Source organism: Emys orbicularis, chromosome 13, assembly GCF_028017835.1.
Source record: "Emys orbicularis isolate rEmyOrb1 chromosome 13, rEmyOrb1.hap1, whole genome shotgun sequence".
Taxonomy (NCBI): domain Eukaryota; kingdom Metazoa; phylum Chordata; order Testudines; family Emydidae; genus Emys; species Emys orbicularis.
Window position 1 is genome coordinate 11,580,782 of NC_088695.1, and position 17,415 is coordinate 11,598,196.

At 49.1% G+C, this 17,415-nt stretch overlaps 1 pseudogene; it reads right to left on the bottom strand.

The window, feature by feature from the left end:
• Positions 1-10,471: 10,471 nt before the first annotated feature.
• Positions 10,472-17,368, bottom strand: LOC135887414 (butyrophilin subfamily 2 member A2-like; annotated as a pseudogene).
• Positions 17,369-17,415: the final 47 nt, after the last annotated feature.

A 17,415-nucleotide genomic window follows, 5' to 3' on the forward strand; every position in this document is an offset into this window, starting at 1 on the left:
CTTCTGGGTGTGGGGTTTAAGATCCCAACTCCATAGGCGCCGACTCTGTGGGTGCTCCAAGGCTCAAGCACCCCCGGAAAAAAATAGGGGGTGCTCAGCACCCAGGAGTCAGAGCTTGAGTGTGGAATGTGATGAATTCTGTGCTGCTAGCAACTTCTGTCCGTGGGGCAGGGAGTTTGTTTATAAACAGAGGCAGGGTGATTTAAGATAACAAAAGGCTTGTCATTAAATTAAATTAAATTAAATTAAATTAAATTAAGGATCATTAGATGATCCTGAAAGCATTTCCAGGCACTCCAGCTAAAAGATAGGAAACAAAGGATAGGAATAAATGGTCCATTTTCAGAATGGAGAGAAGTAAATAGGGGTGTCCCCCAAGGGGCTTGTACTGGGGTCTGGGACCAGTGCTGTTTGACAATATTCATAAATGATCTGCAAAAGGAGTAAACAGTGAGGTGGCAAATTTTGAAGACGATACAAAATTACTCAAGATTGTTAAGTCCAAAACAGACTGTAAAGAATTACAAAGGGGTCTCACAAAACTGGGTGAATTGGCAACAAAATGGCAGATGAAATCCAATGTTAAATGCAAAGTAATACACACGGCAAAATATAATCCCAATCATACATACAAAATGATGATACCCAAATTAGCTGTTACCCATCAAGAAAGCGATCCTGGAGTCATTTACAGAACTCTTCAAATTCATAAGAATCCTTCTCACTGTGCCTGTATCATCCTGAACTCATTCTCCAGCTTCAGAAGATTTAAAAATTATCTCCTGTTAACAATGGGACAGATGCAACTGAATAATGTAACTGTCCTTCACGTGCATCAAAACAATACCAGGGAACTAGATGTAAATAAGATTGCTGACAATTTCATCCAGAAAGCTACAGTGAGACGTAATGTTTTTAAATGGGGATGTTAGGTGATTGCAATGATTTTAATATACTGTAATTCAGGAGAATGTAATTATGTAGTTCATAACAATTGAATCATTATTAAAATTTATTTATTTTTATTTTTTATTTAATTTAAAATAGTAAAGATACCAATGATAGACTGTGACGCTCTGTACCTCGGGGGAACACCCTGCACCCCCATGTTCATCCTTATAATATGATTGTGTGGTATCCAATGCAAAGTTTGTCATGTCGGGTTTCTTTGGAAGGCTCATGATACACTGAGCATTGTTGTTATAGTAATGTTATAGGTTGTAATTTTGTGTATATAGTTATGAGGCTGAAAATGTGTCCTCGTGGCTTAAAATAAACTCAGGCAAAACTCTCCAGGAGCAGAGGGGCAGTTCACACCTCATCAGGGCATGTATGGGACAAACCCAGCCCAGCCTCACAGGAACAAAGGACACTGGCCTGGGCAGCAACAAAGGATCTGTTGGACTCTCGAGTGAGTCACCCCCCTTCCCTTGGTCAGTTTGGGACTGCGATGAAGTAATGCTCACCTGACTCTGAAGCGGGGGGCGCAAAGCCAAGAGGGAAGAAAGGACGTGATAAAAAGGAAAGACCTTTGCCATGCTCTTCTCTCTTCCACCTCCATCTACAGACACCACCACCAAGTGATTGAAGTGCTGATCAAAGGGAAGAGCCTGGCTGACGGGCAACCAGCCAGCCTGTGGTGAGAAGCATCTAAATTTCTAAGTATCAGGGGGTAGCTGTGTTAGTCTGTATCTACAAAAACAACAAGGAGTCTGGTGGCACCTTAAAGACTCACAGATTTATTTGGGCATAAGCTTTCGTGGGTAAAAACCTCACTTGGCATGGAGTGAAAGTTACAGATGCAGGCATTATATAATGTGTCAGACTCCTTGTTGTTTTTTTAAGTTTCTAAGGGCACTGAAAGTGTTAAGATCAGCTTAGAATATGTTTTGCTTTTATTTCACTTGACCAAATCTGACTTGTTGTGCTTTGACTTATAATCACTTAAAATCTATCTTTTGTTGTTAATAAATTTGTTTGTTTATTCTACCTGGAAGCAGTGCGTTTGGTTTGAAGTGTGTCAGAGGTTCCCCTTGGGAGAACAAGCCTGGTACATATCAATTTCTTTGTTAAATTGATGAACTCATATAAGCATGCAGCATCCAGCAGGCATAACTGGACACTGCAAGATGGAGGTTCCTAGGGTAGTGTCTGGGACCAGAGATATTGGCTAGTGTCATTCGGTTGCACAATTCAAGCACCTGCTGGCCAAAAGTGCTCACTGCCATTGCTGGGAGCAGCTTACATGCCAGAGGCTGTGTGTGAACAGCCCAGGATTGGGGGTTCTCACAGCAGAGCAAGGTAAGGCTGGCTCCCAGAGTCGAGGATTGGAGTGACCTAGCAGATCACTGGTCCAGATAACATCAGGGGAACATCACATAGGCACATATTCAATAACTAGAATATGAAAGAAGTGTATAAATACGCTGAAAATAGCTTTCCCCCCCCCCCCAACCCCAAACACACACACCTCTTCAAAAGCACCCACTGACAAAAACAAGTCAGCACTTATGCCGAACTCAGATGTGCCGCTGAGACATGGGATGGGAGGAGGGGGGAAATACCTGTCTCCAAGGCTCATGAAATGGATTCTCTGGGCTCTGACATCCCCATGTCTCTGACCCTGCTGGAGAAAGTATGCTTCTGACCTGCCAAAGAGCAGAGAGATGTAACTGATCAGGCGAGAGATACGCTGGGCGTTGACCAGCCAGTGTGTATAAAAAATACTCTGTGAGTGCAGGGCCGCTGCTGACCAAAATCAGAGCATTGGGGAGGTCAGGAGATGGGGCCTGGACAGCAGAACCTGGGAGGAAATGGAGGGTACTAACCACCTCCATGCTTGAAGATGGTTCCCCAGCTGTGCCCCAGGTTTTCAGCTCAGCTTCCACAGCTCTTTGCCATGTAGTTTTGGGGCAGCCGCGTTTTCGCTTGCCTTCAGGTGTCCATCTTATTGCTACTCTGGTGATGGAATCAGTTTCCATCTGAAGCACACGACCAATCCATCTCCAACACCTCCTGGCAATGATGGTGCTCCGATTCTCTGTGCATTGAACCACTGAAAGACTTGCCAGAAACAGACAGGAGTGGAGGAGCTTTGTCGCTGCCCTAAACACCAGAGGCGTAATGGGGACAGGATCATGATGCTTGAAGAATAATATTGCTTTTACAAGGTGTTTTTTAAGCAATTCCCAGCTGAACAGAGAAGCTGGACTTCTTCAGCCACTGGTCCAGTGTCATAGGGGGACACTGGTCCTTTAACGGGGAGCTGGGCCTGTGCCTTATCAGCTCACTGCAGCATGGGGCTTAAAAGAGGGCAGCTGGGCCCTAGATGAGGCGGGTCCGGGCCCCTCTCTACCAAAAAACTTCATGGCTTCATGACTTGACTTGTGCATCTAAAGTGGGAACTTCAGCCCTGAAGTCACAAGCCCCGACCCCTTGCCTTAAAGCAGAAACTCCTTTGAGCTGTGAGCCATGAGCAGGTTGTTCATGACTGGGGCTGGCCACTAGGGGGACATGATCTCTTGCACTCAGCCAATGTATGAAATAACCACATAAAGCCAACCAGAGGGGACGTAGCCTAGCACTGCCCTTGTCTCCTCCAGCTCTGCTTTTCCCTGGCGGTGCCCTGAGGTTTCTTCTCTGCAATTCTTTCAGCAGGATGTGCAGAGAGGCAAGGGGCTGCAGGTTTGTGAGCTAGTGGCCATGGGGCGAGCCCCTAGGATGAGCAGGCAGGAGATGGGGAAGCTGAGGCTGGAGGAGAGAGAAGTCCTATCAGACTCCAGTCTCCTGCTGTTCAGATCAATGAGGAAATAACTATCAAAGCCTATGGGATTAAGGTAAAGGCAGCGGGTGGAAGGGAAAAAAAACACACACAAACCAGGGTCAAGGGATCATGTCTCAGACATTCTGAATGAGGCCGAGACACATGGGCCAGCCTCTCCATGGGAAGCTGTAGCCATTTCTGTTTAAGGGCAATGGACCAAATTCATCCCTGCCCCTAAGTGGGTGTGTGATGGGATCCCCGGGGTGCATCCTGGGACCATGGGACCACTGTACCCCCTTAACTCTCTCCAGCCTGGGCTGTCTCTCCCAATGCCTTGCTAGTGACAGCAGCAGGCCCCTCCAGGTGCTGTGAACACTTAGCACAACAGCATGTGGAGCCCAACACCCAGATAGATTGCATGAATGCTCCCAGAGCTACTCATGAATCAAACAGAGAAAGGCACCAGAGCCAAATCCCCCCAACTCCCAGCACTGTACCTCAGGAATATACCGTCTTGCACTGCTCAAGATGAGCAGTGCACATTTATTAATTGGTTCACCACTTCATCAATGGAAAGTGGATATACACCAGCCTTTGTCAAACCTGAGCAAAGACCCTTACCAAACGCTTCAGGCAAACTCACTAGTAAAGATAAACAGTTAAACAAATTTATTGACTACAAAAGATAGATTTTAAGTGATTATAAGTGATAGGCAAGAAGTCAGAGTTGGTTACCAAAAGAAATACAATATAAGCACGCAGTCTAAACTCTCAACCCTATTAGACTGGGCAACAACTAGATTAAGCCTTTTTTCTCACCTCACTGAATATTGCAGTCTTTAATATACAGGTTTGTCGCTTAAACCTGGTCCAATCTCCTCTGCTGGCGTCTTCAGTCTTGAGTGTCCTTGTTGCTTGCAGCATAGGTGAGGGCAGGAGAAAGGCCAAGCATGTGGCCACTGTGCTCTGGGACCATTCAGGCAATCTATCTGGGTGTGGGGCTCCACATGTGGTTGTGCTGAGTGATAACAGCGCCTGGAGGGGTTTGTTTCTTGTCACTAGCACCAGGGCCGGCTTTAGGCCGATTCAGCCAATTCCGCTGAATCGTGCCCCGCGCCTAAGAGGGCCCCGCAGCTGTCCACCCCGCCCCCAGCTCACTTCCCCCTCCTCCCCTCCCCTGAACGCTCCGCCCCCTGCTCCTCCCCCTCCCCTTCCTGCGAACATCTGATTCACGGGAAGTCTGAAAACAAGCAGGGGCAGGCGGCAGCAGGTAAGCTGGGGGGGGGCATGAGGAGGGATCCGGGGAGGCGCGGCCCAGTCCGGCCCCGGCCGAGCGGCTCTCTCCGGCCCCGGCCGAGCACCCCCGGCCCCAGCGGCTCTGGCTCCGGCTTGGACCCCGGGGTGCCAGCCCCAGTTCCAGGTGACCACGCCGGCCTGGCCCTGCTGCTCCGGCCCCGGCGCCAGCCGAGCACCCCCGGCCCTAGCGAAGGACCCCGCTTCAGGGGCCCCGGAAAACACTCGTGGGGGCCCCTGCAGGGCCCAGGGCAAATTGCCCCACTTGCCCCCCCCCCCCCCTCGGGGCAGCCCTGGCGCAGTGAGCAGGCTGAAATACACAGCTTGTTGTACTGAGCAAGATTTGCACTTCATACACTGGTGTAAAGATTTTAAGTGAGGCTTTCAGTGTGGTGGCTAAGGACAGTCAGGAGAAGGCTACCGGTTTGTTATTTTCTGTTTGCTTATTTTGGGAAAGGGAAGTAGGAACAGAAAAGCAGGAAAATGAGTGAAAGCAGTGAAGCGATTACGAAGTTGGAGCTTTTTAGGCTGCAGGTTACAGAAAAGGAGAGAGAGCACCAGAGATTACTGCAACCGAAAGAACTGCAGATAAAGGAGAAGGAAAAAGAGTGGGAGGAAAGAGAGAGAACAAAAACACCAACTGGACCTGCTAGAGAAGAAGAACCAGAACCCAGTGACCCCAGCAATTCCCATCACTACAAAAATCCACAATTGGGACCATTTATGTCCTGCATACAATAAGGCAGACAATATTGCTGAATATCTGACTACCTTTGAAAGGCTGTGTGCAATGCATGAGATCCCTGATGCCAAGAGAGTTCCTACCCTGATTGCAAAATTAACTGGTAAAGCTCTAACTGTATTGAAAGAAATGCCCATTGAAGATGCTTTAGACTATTGTAAATTCAAAAACACCGTTTTACAAAGGTTTCAAATTACCCCTGAAATGTAAAGAATTAAATTTAAGAATCTTACGAGGGATATTGGTATGAGTAATGGGAAATATGTGAACAGAATGAACGATTTGATGGGAAAATGGGTGAGGTGCAAAGGTGTTAGAAGCTTTGATCTGGTTGCTCAAGAGCGTTTCCTAGGCATATGTAAGGCGGATGTGAAGCAGTGTCTATGGGACAAAGACATGAAGTCTGTGGCTGAGAAGGCGTCTCTACCTGATGCCTTTGAACAGACCCAGGCATCTACTGAAAACAAACCACTGAAAGAGGTGTTTAAAGCTGGTGGGAAGGGAGGATCCCATTTTATCCCTAGCAAAAAGGAGGGTGGCTGGGAGGCTGGGCACTCACCTCCCCAAAACCATTCCTCTAACCCTCATCCCAAACCTCCTGTAAAAACAGAAGAGCCCAAAAGGTGCTATCAGTGTAATTCCACTGACCTTCTGAGGAATAAATGCCCTGTGCTAGGAGGAACAAGGCAACCAATAGCTCATGTTAGTTCTGCTGCCTCAACACAGAACCCCCCCCCCCCCCCCCCAGGCAATTGGAACATATCATATTGGTTTTGTGAGATTAGCCTCTGCAAAACCAGATATGGAACATGTTAAGGCTGCCAGAATTAATGGCAAGGAGAACATGGGGCAGAAGGATACAGGGGCCCAGATCTCTGGTTAAGCAGAGGGCAGTCCCAAAGGCTAGTATATTACCTGGCCAAATGGCAGAGATTGTGGGGTTGGGCAAAACCAGATTTCTCCTACCACTAGCTAAAATCCATGTGGTATGGAAAGTGTTTTGACCGGGGGTGTAATGGAACACCTCCTAGTTGACCTGCTTCTTGGTAATGATTTTTTCCGTGTAGCTCAGGTTAAAGTATTTGCCTGCAGCAGGAGGGAGTTTTATGCTGGGACCCCCGAGGGAAAGGGTAAGGTCTCAGGAACTGCTGAGGGAATGGGAGAGAGTCTCCTTGATTCCTCTGCAGCAGGGGGAAGCCACCTGCTTCCAGGTATGGGGTGGTTGAGACCAGGTCCTGTATTGCAGCTGGAGGCAACACCACATCAGGAAAAGATGGGGAAGTCAGCACCTATGGCCACTACTGGAGCAAGCCTGGGTGTTATGCGATTTAACTCTCGGTAGCCAACCATGAGGCACCAGGTTTTTCGGTCTGCCTTTAATACCAGCCAAATCAGAGAGTTGCAGGGACTCTCCACTTCCACAAGCACCCCTTGCTGTGAAAAGTGGTATTTGTATGTTTGTTAATATCACTTTTCACAGCAGACTTAGTAGCTAGCTAGGAGGCTGTGAAAATATTAACAAACATACAAATATCACTCTTCACAGCCATAGAAGTACTAGCTAGCAAGTCGGGGGGGGGGGGGGGGAAGCAACCAAAAAAAGCAAAAGAAACAACAAAAGACAAGAACATGCAAAGCACCTTATCTGTGTTTCTATTCTGTGTAGGTCCAGTAAAGAATAGAGACAACTGTACATTATTTTTATTATTGAGTCTGCAAAATATATCCTACATAAATAAATGACAATGATTTGGAAATGGATATGTGCATATTTGTTTTTCCTAAAATTCATTATTTTAGGAAAAATTGTCAGAGTGGCCACCAGCAAGAGCCCACCAAAAAATGTGTTGTGAGAACCCCACAGGACCATATTCCCCTTCGTAAGCCAGGAACAGAACCAAAGAGGCCTAATTTTCTCACAGCTGCTCTAACCCCCAGTTCATTCTTCCTTCCACATCTGGGAATAGGAATTTGGGTTCTGACTCCTAGGCCTTTTGCTCTAACTAGTAAAACACGCCCCCTCTCCCCCCAAAGTCAGGAATGGAACTCAGGATCCTGCTGTCTCGTTCTGTCTTGTTCACTGGACCCTGTTGTCTCCTCGATGCCTGCAGTAATACTGGCAATGACGGTCCACATCCAGAACCTCAAATCACAACTTCTTCCAAAGGCAGGGGGTGGATGGGCAGCCTCGGATCAGAGCTAGTCACTGTGAAAATGGGAGAGCTGTACGGGATGAAGGTATCTTGTGAGATAGACTCCTCTCTATCCCTGAAGCAATTTGAGGGAAGAATCTGGACACATCTTCCTCTCCCCCACATCTGCTCAGATTTAGGGTAGGGGAGACACAAACACACCCATAAAGGAGTAAGGCCCACATGGTATTCAAGCACCTGACTGCTACTGAAACCAAAGGGAGATCGGCACCTTTGAGGATCTGGGCCTAACTCCTTTAGCACCAGAGGTAGGAGCAAGTCATTTTGCGGCTGAGGGTCCTAGTTTGGATCCCTATTAATAACCATTTTCAGAGGGGTAGCCATGTTTGTCTGTGTCAATAAAAATGAGGAGTCCTGTGACACCTTTGTCAGGGTTCCCTCCCCACTCTGAACTCTGGGGTACAGATGTGGGGACCCACATGAAAGACCCCCTAAGCTTATCTCTACCAGCTTAGGTTAAAAACTTCCCGAAGGCACAAATTCTTCCTTGGCCTTGGAACGGTATGCTGCCACCACTAAGTGAGTTAGACAAAGATTCAGGAAAAGGACCACTTGGAGTTCCTGTTTCCCCAAAATATCCCCCCCAAACCCCTTCACCCCCTTTCCTGGGGAGGCTTGAGAATAATCTACCAACCAGATAGGTAAACAAGGTGAGCACAGATCAGACCCTTGGCTTTTTAGGACATTAAAAACCAATCAGATTCTTAAAAAAAAAAGACTTTATAATAAAGAAAGAAAAAGTAAAAGAAGCACCTCTGTAAAATCAGGATGGAAGGTAACTTTACAGGGTAATAAGATTCAAAACATAGAGGATCCCCCTCTATGCAAAACTTTAAAGATACAAAAAAACAGGGATAAACCTCCCTCTTAGCACAGGGAAAATTCACAAGCTAAAACAAAAGACACTCTAACGCATTTCCTTGCCGTTACTTACTATTTCTGTAATTTTAGATGTATCATTCAGTAGGAGCTGAATACTTGCTTGGTCTTTCTCTTTGTCTCCCAAGAAGCGCGCGCGCGCACGCGCACACACACACACCCCCCAAAAGCAAAAATCTTCCCCCACAGATTTGAAAGTATCTTCTCCCCTTATTGGTCCTTTTGGTCAGGTGCCAACCAGGTTATCTGAGCTTCTTAACCCTTTACAGCTAAAGGAGGGATTTTATGCTACCCTTAGCTGTATGTTTATGACAACCTTAAAGACTACCAGATTTATTTGGGCATAAGCTTCAGTGGGCTATAACCCACTTCATCAGATGCATGGAGTGGAAATTACAGTAGGCAGGTACAAATATACTAACACATGACTAACTGTGATGTCTGTCCCGATGCCTGTACCCGGGGCCTTGACTATGCTCCACCAAGGCTTCGAGATACGGCTCTAGCAGGCTAAACAAAGCACAACAGGGCAGGATACGTCGTAAACTGACAAAGGGGGGGTGTGGCTCGTCTGGCTGCAGCTGCAACCCATCTTGGGGACAAGGAATGTTTCAGAAAAGAAAGAGAAGGCGGCAACTCTTTTTTTGTTCGCTCCCATGTTTATTTCTGTATTTAATGCCACACGGCCCAGACAAGAGAGCCCTGTAGCATCCCCTAGAAATCCTGTTCTAAAAACACTTTGGTCCCGGATTATGTGAACCATAAAAAATAAAAATAACATTTGCTAAAATAACCCTGTCAAATGCCCACCAAACCCTCCTTGCAGCTGAGGATTCTTAATTTCTAATTGGCAGGAAATCCTGTAACACACAAAAGGTGCTGAAAAGAAACAAATGCTTCAAATGGCAAGTCATTCATTAGTGTTATGATGTGTTACTTGGATCGTGTTAGCACGTGCCGGTACAAGTCGGGGCTCTGGGGCCCATGGTGCTGTATTTCAAGACAGCCTGTGCCCCGAAGAGCTCACAATCTTTGTATGTGAGGAGAGGAAAGCAGGGAGATACAAACAAACAAACAGAGGGAGGACTCCGGAACGAGCATGCTTAGCACAATAAGCAGCCACTGCACAGCCGCGACCTAGGCCCTTGCCCATAAAATAAACAGAGCTGTACAGTACAGAAACCCCAGCCCTGTTCACACAGTGACTGACACTCCAAACTCTCCCGAGTAGAGGGGCTCTGCCCCCTCTAGTCACACAACTGCCCAGTGCTAGTTACCACCCTCATAACCCAAGGAGTGACTCTAGGGCGGCAGAAGAGAGGCTAGTTCTTTAGCTGGAAGGTGAGTTACAGAATTCCAGCTCCTCCCTGGCTGGCCATCCCCAGCCGCCAGGGCCCACATGGGCCTATCTCCCTCCGCAGCACCCAGCTTCTCTCCAGGGAGAGAAAGTGGCTCGTTCTGGGCTCTCTCACTGGGAGCCAGTTTCTAGCGGGTGAAGGGGAGCAGAGCAGCTGGGGACTCGAGATCGTTACATGGGGGCACAGGGACAGTGAGGAGCAGGGCAGTTGGAAGCTATTTATATCACCACAAATTGAACAGGGAATCCAGAGAATCCCTTTCTCTGGGCCAAAGGGGCTCTGTCCCAGCTGCAGGGCAGGTGGCACAAGCTGGCCAGCGGTGGATCCCCCTCTGGGGACGACGCATGTTTGGCCTCGGTTTCCCTTGTTGGAAGGCACTGGGCTGAGAGCTGCCTGAGACAGGGGTTGCGCACTCCGCTGAAGCAGTGGCTAGGTTTAATTTGGTGTCGCTCTTTCTTTCTGGACTGTGGAGAAATCGTGGGGGTGCAACGCAGACATGACGGTGACCTTTATGGGGAATGACTGGTGGGGTTGTGGATTTAAACCCTCATCTCTGAAGGAGGCAGTGTGAGCTGGACACTTTCCCCACACACACAAAAAGGGAGGACTCTCTCCCCAGTGAAAGAGGCCCTCTGGTAGGGGAAGATGAGGGACTCATTATCACCATCAAAAAATGTCACCAGCCCCTCTTCGTAATCCAGAGAAACCCAGATCCTCTGGGGGACCCAGCTCAGAGGCAAGATGACTTTCTTAGGCGAGGTGAGAGCCCAGTACTGACCTCCAGCCTGACCTCCAGACCAGATCCCCTCCTCGGGGCTAAGGCTGATGTCTCCCTTCCTCCCCACAGACTCTCTGGCCACCCCCACAACATACACTCCCCCACCCCCCACCTCCACCTCCCAGCAATGTCTCCCCGAGGTGAATCCCTCACAGCCCAGCACACAGGCCCAAGACTCAAATCTCTCAGGGTTGTTGGGCAGATCCTGCCATGTGTCTTCCCATCTCACACTTTTCCCATCCTCAGACAGGACGAGTTGGGGATGAGCCGTGTCTGGATCCAGAGTCACATTCACTGGGGGGAGAGAGAATCAGAGTGTTAGAGGCAGAGCTCAACCCTGGGGGACACTGGGACCATTTCTCACATTCCCCAATAGCCCTGTCCTGGCTGGGGCCCTCCCTGATTTCCTGCCCGTCCCAGGTTCTAGGGAACTGCCCCGCTGGGGGCTGAGCAGTGATTTCACTGCAGCTCCCCCTGACACTGGGTGGAAGGAGAGACCTCCCCCGCCCATGGGGAAGGAAGACTGGTCTCCCACAGGGTTCCCGCTCGCAGCCCATGGAAGGGCAGGAGTGTGGGAATACAGCAGCTGAATCCAGGAGGAAAAAAAGACAGGAAAGCCATGGGACTGGAGCAGAGAACGATGGGAGTCGTGCCCCCCTGAGACACTGGGGGATGGTCAGGCTGGCCCACCACCCTCACCCAGAAGAGGGCGGAGACATCACATCACTGACTCCCAGTCCACCTGTATATGGCACCACAACCCCCTCCTCACTCGTGTGCTTAGATCGGTGATGGCCTCTCAGCCCCGCCCCATTCCTACAAGTCTCCAGTGGTGGGAAACTGCCATGAGGAGCCCCGCTCCTTCACCACAGGTCCACGGGCCTCCAAGTTGGGACCCAGCTACCACCTAACAGCTTGTTAGTAGGGGGTGGGTGAGTGGCCGATAGAACCCAGGCCCCACCGGTGGCACGATCCACAGGAATCTCGGGCAGAGGAACACCCAGCTCCACCCCTGGGTCCAACTAAACTAATTAAGCCTGACTCTTGGCTGGAATCTGACTATGGCTCTGATATTTGGCATTCAGCCTCTGACTCCAGTTCTGACCTTTGGCTCCCGTTCCTGGGTTGGACTTTGGCTTGACCTTTGACTCTAGCATCTGGCCACTGACTCGGGTGCTGACCCTCCGCTTTGTTTTCAGGCCCCTGTTCTAACCACCCTTGTCCTGGTCCCTAACAACGGCTCTGTTTGAGCCCAGAATTTTCTTCTGCAAGTGAATCTGAATCCACAAATGCATCTCCTCTTTGGTGGTTCTCCTCATGACAATATCCACAGGAAAACTTACCCCTTTCACCTACGTTTTCCCTCTCCTTCGCCAAAAATTGATTCCATTTCTTCTCCGTGCCAGATAGCAGACTGTCTAGAGAGAAGGGGGTGGGGGAAAATGTGTTTTCATACTCTCATATTTATGACAAGATTTCCAACAACTAACATGCTTCATTTCTGTGACACAAACACAAGGGAAGGGAGCTCAACTACCCCGAGAGAAATGAAGGGAGACAGTGGAAAATAATGAATTTCACTTATTGTTGTTGGTTCTTTATTGTATTTTCTCTTCCCTGACCCTTCCCAGGGTCTCCCGGGAACGTATAATCTTTTTATTTACTACTGTTGAGTTGGGCTTGACATTAACAGTTTAGCCCAGGGGTTGGCAACCTACGGCATGCGTGCCAAACACGGCACGCCAGCCAATTTTGAGTGGCACGCTGCCTGCCCGGTGAGAGGAGGAGGAGGAGGAGGGGCGGAGGGGCCAGAAAGCGCCACGCTGGGGGAAGAGGGGGAGGAGGGAAGCTTGGCTGCCGCAGGACCAAGCTTCTGCCTCCTGCCCCGGCAGGGGAGAGCGGTGGGGGGGGGGGGGGTGTTCCCGGCCCCCTGCCCCACTCAGCCCCCCCGCTCTCCCCTGCGGGGGCAGGAGGCAGAAGCTTGGTCCTGCGGCAGCCAAGCTTCCCCCCTCCCCCACTTCTTCCCACAGCTTGGTGCGTTCCGGCCCCTCCTCCTCCCCCTCCCCCTCCCTGCCCGCGATGGCCCTTGCAAGGGGAAGGGGGAGCGGAGCAGAGCCGAGCGTGCTCGCTGCTCCGTAGAGCAGGCAGAGAGAGGTAGGGACGGAGCCTGGGGGAAGGGGGTGGAACAGGTCATATCCCTCCCAGCCCCCTGCCATGAGCCGCTCAGGGCAGGGGGCTGGGAGCACCCCCATACCCCCCAGCCCTCTGCCCTGAACCCCCCCACCCAACACACACCCAGCCTTCTACCCTGACCTCAAGTCACCCCCAACACCCAGCCTTCTGCCCTGCACCTCCACACCCCCCCAGCCCTCTGCCCTGACCTCGAGTCGCCCCCAACACCCAGCCTTCTGCCCTGTACCTCCACACACCCCAGCGCTCTGGCCTGAACCCCCCCACACCCAGCCTTCTGCCCTGCACCTCCACACACCCCCAGCCCTCTGCCCTGACCTCGAGTCCCCCCCAACACCCAGCCTTCTGCCCTGTACCCACACACACACCCCCAGCCCTCTGCCCTGACCCCTGAATCCCCCCACACCCCCAGCCTTCTGCCCTGAACCCCCCACATTCCCACTGCTCTGACCTCTGAACCCCCCCCACACACCCAGCCTTCTGCCCTGCACCCTCTGCCCTGACCTCTGAACCCCCCCACACCCAGCCTTCTGCCCTGCACCCTCTGCCCTGACCCCTGAACCCCCCCCCCCCCCCCCCAGGTCTGGGGTCACGGCTGTTGGCCCCTTGCCAGCCGGTGTCCCGGCCACAGGCCCTGCTCAGCCCGCTGCAGGCCTAGGTGAACAGAACCCCAGGCTGGAAGCAGGCTGAGCAGGCTGGCGGCGTAAGATCAGCATTTTAATTTAATTTTAAATGAAGCTTCTTAAACATTTTGAAAACCTTGTTTACTTTATATATAACAATAGTTTAGTTATATAATATAGACTTAGAGAGACACCTTCTAAAAAACGTTAACATGTATAACCGGCACGTGAAACCTTAAATTAAAGTGAATAAATGAAGACTCAGCACACCACTTCCGAAAGGTTGCCTACCCCTGGTTTAGCCAGAGCCCATGTCCTCCCACCGTCACATTTTGATTCATCCTTCTTGATACCTTTGATACGCCTCACACAATCATTTAGACTCTTCATGGAAAGGAAGAACTTTTTCCACCTAAAAGGACTCTCCACCACCTGCGGGACCTTCTCATTCTCACACCTAGGAAGAAACAGGCTTTGCTAAGGAATCGCCGTTTGCTGGGTAATTATTTCTTTTAGACGCGACTCTCTCTCGTTCACTATGTTCTGATCCTCTTTAAAGCGAAAACTGTGGAGTCAAGCAGCCTGTAGAATAACTTGCTCTATTCAGGGCAGGTAGACCCAGGTACTTGGGCAACAAAACCCCAGACTTTGGTGCCCATGCCCCGATTTCAGGCGCCATAGCCATCCACAAAACCCCTCTCATCTGCCTTCTAAATCTGTAGGTGCCTAAACTGACTTGGGGCTAGATTCACAAAAGGACTTAGGCACCTGACACTGTGTGCCTAAATCCCAGCATCAGGCCTCACTGAGATCCACAAACTGGCCCCCTCAGCTGCCACCAAACCCTACAGGCACCTAAACTCACTCAATACCTACATTTTTGCAGTACAAGTGCCCAAGGTGCCTATGTTCTTACTTCAAACCAGGCATAGATTCATAGATTCTAGGACTGGAAGGGACCCCGAGAGGTCATCGAGTCCAGTCCCCTGCCCTCTTGGCAGGACCAAATACTGTCTAGACCATCCCTGATAGGCACTTATCTAACCTACTCTTAAATATCTCCAGAGATGGAGATTCCACAACCTCCCTAGGCAGTTTATTCCAGTGTTTAACCACCCTGACAGTTAGGAACTTTTTCCTAATGTCCAAACTAAACCTCCCTTGCTGCCGTTTAAACCCATTGCTTCTTCTTCTATCCTTAGAGGCTACGGTGAACAAGTTTTCTCCCTCCTCCTTATGACACCCTTCTAGATACCTCAAAACTGCTATCATGTCCCCTCTCAGTCTTCTCTTTTCCAAACTAAACAAACCCAATTCTTTCAGCCTTCTTTCATAGGTCATGTTCTCAAGACCTTTAATCATTCTTGTTGCTCTTCTCTGGACCCTCTCCAATTTCTCCACATCTTTCTTGAAATGCGGTGCCCAGAACTGGACACAATACTCCAGTTGAGGCCTAACCAGCGCAGAGTAGAGCGGAAGAATGACTTCTCGTGTCTTGCTCACAACACACCTGTTAATACATCCCAGAATCACGTTTGCTTTTTTTGCAACAGCATCACACTGTTGACTCATATTTAGCTTGTGGTCCACTATAACCCCTAGATCCCTTTCTGCCATACTTCTTCCTAGACAGTCTCTTCCCATTCTGTATGTGTGAAACTGATTGTTCCTTCCTAAGTGGAGCACTTTGCATTTGTCTTTGTTAAACTATACCACATCCACAGCTTCTCCCTTATCCACAAGGCTCGTTATCCTATCAAAGAAAGCTATCAGATTGGTTTGACACGATTTGTTCTTTACAAATCCATGCTGGCTATTCCCTATCACCTTACCTCCTTCCAAGTGTTTGCAGATGATTTCCTTAATTACTTGCTCCATTATCTTCCCTGGCACAGAAGTTAAACTAACTGGTCTGTAGTTTCCTGGGTTGTTTCTATTTCCCTTTTTATAGATGGGCACTATATTTGCCCTTTTCCAGTCTTCTGGAATCTCTCCCGTCTCCCATGATTTTCCAAAGATACCTCCTCTATTAGCTCCTTGAGTATTCTAGGATGCATTTCATCAGGCCCTGGTGACTTGCAGGCATCTAACTTTTCTAAGTGATTTTTAACTTGCTCTTTTTTTATTTTATATGCTAAACCTACCCCCTTCCCATTAGCATTCACTAGGTTAGGCATTCCTTCAGACTTCTCGGTGAAGACCGAAACAAAGAAGTCATTAAGCATCTCTGCCATTTCCAAGTTTCCTGTTACTGTTTCTCCCTCTTCACTGAGCAATGGGCCTACCCTGACTTTGGTCTTCCTCTTGCTTCTAATGTATTGATAAAAAGTCTTCTTGTTTCCCTTTATTCCCGTAGCTAATTTGAGCTCATTTTGTGTCTTTGCCTTTCTAATCTTGCCCCTGCATTCCTGTGTTGTTTGCCTATATTCATCCTTTGCAATCTGTCCTAGTTTCCATTTTTTATATGACTCCTTTTTATTTTTTAGGTCATGCAAGATCTTGTGGTTAAGCCAAGGTGGTCTTTTGCCACATTTTCTATCTTTCCTAACCAGCGGAATAGCTTGCTTTTGGGCCCTTAATTGTGTCCCTTTGAAAAACTGCCAACTCTCCTCAGTCGTTTTCCCCCTCAGTCTTGATTCCCATGGGACCTTACCTATCAGCTCTCTGAGCTTACCAAAATCCGCCTTCCTGAAATCCATTGTCTCTATTTTGCTGTACTCCCTTCTACCCTTCCTTAGAATTTCAAACTCTATGATTTCATGATCATATTCACCCAAGCTGCCTTCTACTTTCAAATTCTCAACGAGTTCCTCCCTATTTGTTAAAATCAAGTCTAGAACAGCTTCCCCCCAGTAGCTTTTTCAACCTTCTGAAATAAAAAGTTGTCTGCAATGCAGTCCAAGAATTTGCTGGATAGTCTGTGCCCTGCTGTGTTATTTTCCCAACATATATCCGGATAGTTGAAGTCCCCCATCACTACCAAATCTTGGGCTTTGGATGATTTTGTTAGTTGTTTAAAAAAAGCCTCATCCACCTCTTCCACCTGGTTAGGTGGCCTGTAGTAGACTCCTAGCATGACATCACCCTTGTTTTTTACTCCCTTTACCCTAACCCAGAGACTCTCAACACTTCCGTCTCCTATGTCCATCTCCACCTCAGTCCAAGTGTGTACATTTTTAATATATGTCAACAGCTCCTCCCTTTTTCCCCTGTCTATCCTTCCTGAGCAAGCTGTACCCATCCACACCAACATTCCAATCATGTGTATTATCCCACCAAGTTTCAGTGATGCCAACAATGTCATAGTTGTATTTATTTATTAGCACTTCCAGTTCTTCCTGCTTATTACCCATACTTCTCACATTACCCATACTTCTCGCATACATCCGGATGCCCACACCCCAGAGCAATCCACTAACTGGGGGTGGGAGGGAAGAGAGGCGTTGCCCTACCTAACCTGCCCGTGGGGCCCGATCCAGTGAGCGTGCTCAGAGATCACCTGTGCCGGATCTCGAGCTATGTAATCCATCCTTACTCGGTGTGGTGCTCCATCCTCCTTTAGTGGCACCTAGACCA